Below are 6000 nucleotides of genomic sequence, written 5' to 3' on the forward strand. Positions count from 1 at the left end.
CACTGAGTGTCCCCGCCCGCCGTCTGTCCCCAGAACACCGGAGACTCGGTGTGAATGGGAGCTCAGCCGGCAGGGCCCTGTCAGGGAGCATCTCACCAGGCAACAGTGTGTTCCCGCCTCTTGACCCCTCAGCCCCTCCCGCTTCCTGGAAACTTCTCTTCTTCTCTCAGGCCCCAGCCCCTTACAGGGTGCCCACTCACTCCCTCATCCCCCCTCCCCTCCTCCGCAGCCTCACACTCCTGCTCACTTCATGAGTCACTTCCTTTGGGGGAATCAGGCCAAGGGCACACTTGATTCTGTACTAATGTCACCACTGCTCCTTAGCATCGGTCCCTGCTCTGAGCACACACCGTCCTAGGCCCTGGAACACAGCAGAGTCTCTGTCCCCACAGCCCCCATCGTAAGGAGCGACATGTGGGCAGAGCTTTGCAAGGGAGGGCGATTGATGTTGAAGGCCTTGAGTCAGAAGAAAAGAGAGATCTGGAGAGGTGGGTGGAGGTGAGGTGCAGAGGCTGGCAGGAGCCCACCCTGTGGGCCTAGGAGCCCAAAATGAGGAGTTGGTCTCTTGTTTTAAAGCAAAGTTTAGAGAAAGCGGCAACAATCTTTGACTTATATGTATGCTCTGAGAAGCACACCTCTTAAAGGAGCAAAATAGGACCCCCTGGAAGCTGGGTGACGCCTTGGTGGGAAAAGGCTGGGCTGCACCAGAGTGATCTGTGAGGGGTAGGAGAGGAGAGCTTTGGAAGATGCCAGAAGGGCAGAGGAGTCCCACTCTTAGGAGGGTCCTTATCCAGGCTGGATATGCAGAGAAGTCCCTTTTCCTAAGTGGACTTCTATAAGAGCCAGTCCTAAAACCTGCTCTACCCACATTGCCTGAGGCCCAGGGCATTCTCAGTCCAGGAGCCCAAGTGCCAGGGGAAGAGCCCTGAGGACAAGAGAACAATGGGGACATGGGGCCTGACCCACACTTAGGGAGGGCACTTGCTGACTTCCTCGGGTCTGCACAGGGGCCAACGTCCAAATGGGAGAAGAAATAGTTGAGAAGACAGGGGAGAGCAGGACTGGAAGCACCCAGGACTTGCTGGATGGAGTGGCAATGCTGGGCTCCTGGGGAGACAGAGGGACAGCCTGAGTGGGTCGGCTAGGACGCCCGGCCCTGTCAGCGCCCTCAGACATACAGGATCCATGAACTCAGTGTTCACTGTCTGCAGGGGGACCCCAGAAAGCAGCTTCCAGCACAGACACTAGCCTCCCTCACCCCCACGTGGATCCCTCAGGCCGCTTGTCTCTAGCAGTGCCAGGCCAGCTCTTGAGGCAGGGCACTCAGCCCAGACAATCCGCTGGAGACAGTCTCTGAGGCGCTAGCCGGTGCCCATGTCCTGGGGTCCGGCCCACCAGATGTCCACAAGCAGGTTCATAGCGGGAACTGCAGCATCGCCAGGATGGAGGCCTGCCCCCTAGTGCCCCTGAGTGCGGCCCGGGTGCCTTGAGCCGCCAGGCAGAGAGCCTGGGTCAGGCTGCTCTGCAGGCTTCTCACAGCCGAGAGTGGCGACGATGGCACCCTGCGGCTGGGTGGCCCTGGGCCAGGCACTGCCCCTTTGGGCCTTAGTTTCTTACTTGTGACTTGCTACGCTGCCACCTTGATGATGAGATAATGATTTAAATACCCATAGGAGTGACCACACTTAGGAGGAAACCCTGCCCTCACCAATCATGTCCTTCAATGCAACATTAATTCAGCTTGAAAAGACTGTCTGCAATGGTACCCAACACCAACACCTCCCCTACATTGACTCACTCTCCTGCTCATCATCCAGATACCCACTGCGCCATCCACCCACACATCTGTCCACCCGTCCATCTATCCACACCCATGTACGCATCCATCCCTCTATCCATATATCTATCTATCCATACGTGTGTGTGTTTGTGTGTGTGTTAGTTGCTCAGCTGTGTCCAACTCTTTGCAACCCCGTGGACTGTAGCCCACCAGGCTCCTCTGTCCAAGGAATTTTGCAGGCAAGAATACTGGAGTGGGTTGCCCTTTCCTTCTCCAGGGGATCTGCCCAACCCAGGGACTAAACCCAGGGATTAAACCAGAGAGTAAACCCAGGTCTCCCGCATAGCATGCAAATTCTTTACCATCTGAGCCGCCAGGGAAGCACCATGTCCACATACAAACATACATCCATTTCCCCACCCATCCCCCCATGGCAGAATAAACGGGAGCTCAGCCACCCAGAAATATCCCTCTCAGGAATCACAGAGACTTTGGGGGCTGTGGCCACAGGATGGGGACACAGCTAACCTCAGCTAGTTGGTTAGTGCTTCAGTAGGAGAATAGACAGGGGAGGTGGGAAGCCTGTTTTTAGGAGGATTAGGGTCAAGATGACATTAATGGAAGAAAATGTATCTGTTGTATGAGACCAAACTGGCACCTTCTGGAAGTCAGTGAGCCTCGTCTGAGGATCTGCCAGAGCAGCTGGCTACAGCCACCACTGCGAGTGAGTCGTCCCTGGCCTGGTGCCCAGCGGGAGGAAAGCACCTCTGTCTCTAGATCCTGATGGAAACCCCTTTACTTCCGGCTGTAGCCAGAGGAGGCAAAGTTTGTCATCAGCCCAGTGTGGGGGTGGGGGTGAGGCAGGGAGGGATACTGACAGGGAAATACAAAAGGGCTAAGGGAAGAATTCAGAGAGGTTGGAGGGACAGAACTGAGGGCTTTGGACGGTGGTAGGGCAGCATCTTTGAAAGCCTCAGTCAGCCTCCATGGGACATGAGGTCCAGTTAGACAGGTCAGAATGTCTCCCCGGGTGATGTCCATCAGACCTGGTTTGTGTGGATCAGTACAGGCAGGCATGGACACCCTGGGCGCTGATGGGTGTCACGGCTCCCTACATGGCCTGTGAGAGATGGGAATAACAGAGGGATTGCTGTTAAACCCTTGGGTTTGAAGCTGTTGAATAAGCTTCAGAGTCCTCACTTGAAATGGCAGGGAGTACATCTCTGTATGGGTAGGCTCTGGGCTGGGACGTCCCTCGGGGCTTAATCCACCAACTCCCATTCCTCAGCTGGCAGGAGGCTGCTCCCAGCCCCTGTGTTTAGAGGCAGGGCAAGGTTCTAGTCAGCGGGGGACCTTCCAGCCCTGAGGAGACCCTGCAGACACACCTGGAGCTGGCTGGAAAACCCGGCAGGTCCCCAACATTCTCTGAGCTGCGTTTCTTCTGATCCATACAGGTGGTGCCCCTCCACGTAAGGAACCACTGCTGACCATGCCTTCAGGCCATGAATTGTAGGACCCCTCTCTAGCTCAGGCTGAAACAGGTAAACAGGACGCAGCTTGGCCACTTGGAGCAGAGCCACACAGGGCCTGAGGATAGCAGCTTGTCCCCCTGGCCTGAAATAGTGTCTGAGGCTTGGTGCTGCTGGCTGCCAGATGCCTAGCTGAAAAGGCAGAAGTTCATTCTTTGCTTAAGCCGTAGCCCATCACTTTTACCAGTGCAGTCCACCCCTTTCACACAGCAAAACCTTGTGGATGGCAGCTGACCCTGTCCACCCTCCCCACAGCAGGGCTCTGAGAGAGGGAGGGCCCTGCACAGGGAAGGGGAAGAAGGAAGTAGTTGAGGGAGCCTGATAAATATTGACCCAAGGGAAGGTGCCCATGGAGGCAGGAATAGACGTGCTGGTGACATAGTCCAGAGCCCAGGGCCCTGATGAATGAGCTGTGAGGAAGACGGAGGAGCCAAACGTGGTGTTGGCAGAGATTCATGGTGTGACCATGGGGAGGACCACACAGCCACAGCTCCGAGCCCAGCAAACTTTCTGCTCTGGCCCTCCCCCGTCCTGCTTATCATCAGCTGCTCTGACCTGTACAAGAGAGAACCCCGAAGCCTTGCCAGGATGGCCTCATCTGGGCCCCAGGAGGGCCCTGGGCATGACTGCCCGAGTCGTGGTGACTACTTAGGACAGGAGAGGGAGGGACCTTCTCCCGGTCGGCTGGTGCGGCAAGTCCTGGCCCACGAGGATATCCCTGGGAGGGGACGGGGTATCCAGAAGGGCAGGGCGCGTCTCTGAGACCAGGCTACGGCAAAGGGGCCTCAGGATCCTGGGAACCAGCTCAAGACTGTCCTTCCATCCCCACCTTCCTTGGGAAAGGAGCACCAAGGAATGAGGCAAGGCACCGTGGGGGCTGTTTCCAGGCTTGTATGTGCATTGGCTTCAGAGACTGATGCAGGAGTTTATACTTGAGGAACATCACAGATATGAGGAGACTACACCATAGTGAGTTATTGCAAAAAAAAAAAAAAACCTGTGGGCATCAAGAACCCTCCAGTGATGTACAGTAACCAAGGCTCCAGCTGCCCACTGGTGTGAAAGGCGAAGCTGGGTTAGGGCTAACCCTAGCCGTAACCCTCAGTGAGAAGTGGAATTGGTGTCCATAATCTGTTCCACTTTGCCTAAAAATTGACTTGACCAGATTCTCAGACAGGGCTCAGAAACACAGATGCTGGTCTAACAGAAAGAGAATGAGAAGAGAATGAGGGATCTCTTGGGACCTCAGGGGCAGAGAGTGGCTTGCAATGTAGCCCCAGCCCAGTGTGAAGGAGCCCCTGGTCCCTGTCACAACACGGGGACCACTGCCAAATGCCCTCTCCAGGGGTTTGCTGAAGTCAGAGCCACAGAGGAAGCCCAGGCAGAGGTGGCTGCACGTGCCCCTGGGCTCCCTGTGGAAGCACTCCGTCTGAGCACCTGGCTCTCAGGTCTGGTTAGCCCCATGGTCTGCCTCAGCCCCCAAATCTGGTATTTTAACTGCACCTGGGACTGCCAGAGCTGCCCAGGACAGGCTGATCATGTCATCTGCAGGAGGGACATCTGTGTGTCACCTCAGCCCTCTGCCAACAAGAGGAAGGCGTGCAGGATCCAGATCCAGGAGGCCCAGGCAGATACTGATGTCTTCTGTTCATCTCTGCACCCTTGCCCTGAGCCAGGTGGGCTTCCAATATCCCTCTGAGCACCCTCTACTGACTTGATGGGGGTGTCATGCAAAGCCTGCAGGATGAGGTGGCCTTAGACGTACCCCCAAAATATCCAGCTTCTGATTTCTGAACCTTTGAATGTTACCTTATATGGAAAAAGACTCTCAGCATATGTGATGAAGTTAATTATCTTGAAATAAGGAGATTATCTTGGATTATACAATGAGCCCTGAATGAAATCACATGTAAGTCTTCTAAGAGGAAGGCAGAGATTTATCTCTCTTTCTCTGTCACACACACATATAGAAGGAAGAGGCAGTGTGATCAGGTGTGATCCCTCAGATACTAGAGTGGTGTGGCCACAAGCTGAGGAATGCTGGCAGCCACCATGTGGGGAGAGAGCAAACTGACCAACATGGCCTGTTTAGTCTCTCTCACCCCACGTTTTGTAAATAATGACTATGTAAGAGCTGAGATCATTTGTAGCACTGCCAATGAGCTTCATGAGGTGCTCACTTGCTAACAGGCTACTTTGTGTTGTAGGGATATATGAGCTCCACCTAGAAAGCAGTGGCGTTTACTGCTGTTTCATGGCTGTGTCCCTTGGGTCAGCCACTAGAGGAGAGAATATAGTGTTCTACTGCTATGGTACTGCGTCAGCTAGGAGAGAATAAACGTGTCTGCAGTTCCCATGGCTCCTCAAGTCTTTTTCCAGCCTCTTAGCTCATGCCTTGCCTACCCTGGGCTCAGCAAACAGTGCACACAGTGAGATACAGTGAGATAATTGGCATCACGAACAGGATCAGCCATACAACAGGCAGTCAGCAGAGTACCCAGCAGGTAGGGGAGCCTGAGGCTCCGCTGGATGGAGGAAGCCAGTGGCCGCCCTATAGCACGTGGTGCCATGTGGCTCGGATTCTCTCAGTGTGGCCTCTGGTGGAAGACTGGGACGCAGTGGACGGTTCACTGTATAACACCAAAAAGGCGTTACAGGTGGTGAGTTCCCGTTTGCCAAACAAGGCTGCAT

This window comes from Cervus elaphus, chromosome 9 (genome assembly GCF_910594005.1).
Source record: "Cervus elaphus chromosome 9, mCerEla1.1, whole genome shotgun sequence".
In the NCBI taxonomy this organism is placed as follows: domain Eukaryota; kingdom Metazoa; phylum Chordata; class Mammalia; order Artiodactyla; family Cervidae; genus Cervus; species Cervus elaphus.